This window comes from Buceros rhinoceros, unplaced genomic scaffold (genome assembly GCF_000710305.1).
Source record: "Buceros rhinoceros silvestris isolate BGI_N320 unplaced genomic scaffold, ASM71030v1 scaffold20399, whole genome shotgun sequence".
NCBI lineage: Eukaryota > Metazoa > Chordata > Aves > Bucerotiformes > Bucerotidae > Buceros > Buceros rhinoceros.
In genome coordinates this window covers 14475-15192 of record NW_010432356.1, presented here as the reverse complement: position 1 = coordinate 15192, position 718 = coordinate 14475, and the positions used below count along the sequence as shown (strand labels likewise).

The 718-nt window shown below is 58.2% G+C and overlaps 1 protein-coding gene across 1 annotated transcript in view; it reads left to right on the top strand.

Annotated features, from left to right (window-relative positions):
• The window catches only part of LOC104500155 (inner centromere protein-like), a gene marked incomplete at its 5' end in the record, with an annotated part of 16065 nt that overhangs the window by 1435 nt on the left and 13912 nt on the right, over positions 1-718 (top strand). The gene's annotated exons all lie outside the window — the stretch shown is intronic.

Sequence of the window (718 nt, the reverse complement as noted above, 5' to 3'; positions counted from 1 at the left end):
GGCAGCGGGTGTCGGTCCAGGCCGGGGGCGCCCCAGCCTGTCCCTGCACCTTGGCGGGTTTCCTCAGCTGTCTCTTCTGCTTCCACACCAGTTTTCCATTTCGCCTCCTGTGTCCACCCTTTACCTAGCCACCTCTGGATCATGGTGGCCTTGAAGCTGCTTCCCCTGGGTGACCAAAGTTGTCCTTTGGGTGTGGGGGTGTCCACCTGCTCCCTTCTACGTGCTGGTTGAGCGGGAGGGCCCATCCTCTCCTGGCAGGTACCTACTGCAGCCCAGAGCTCTTGCCCATGGAGTTCCCTGGGCAGGTTCAGCTGGTGCAGGAGAGCTGCAGATGCTGCACCCCATGGTTTTTCTCTTGAATAACAGTGATGTAAAGAATTCCCAAGTCCTGTACAGGTGGTTTTTGGTTGCTTTCCTCAGGATTATGCTGTCAGGTTCCACTGCTGCAGTTCCCAGCCTGTCGCAGCTCTGTGTGCAGAGACATGGGTGTTTCCCCAGCGCTCGGGCCCAGCCTCCCCCGAGCTGGGGTGTGTTTGGTACCGCAGAGCCTCTGTCTCTGGCTGGGATCATGTAGATCTCTGCAGGGGAGATTTCCATGTGAGAGACAAGACACCCTGGATCCAAACTCCCTCCCCAGTTGTCCCAGTGTGACTTCACTGTCCTCTGGTGTAAGCTCTACCTGGGGCCACAGATCACACAGCGAGCGTCCTGGTACCTC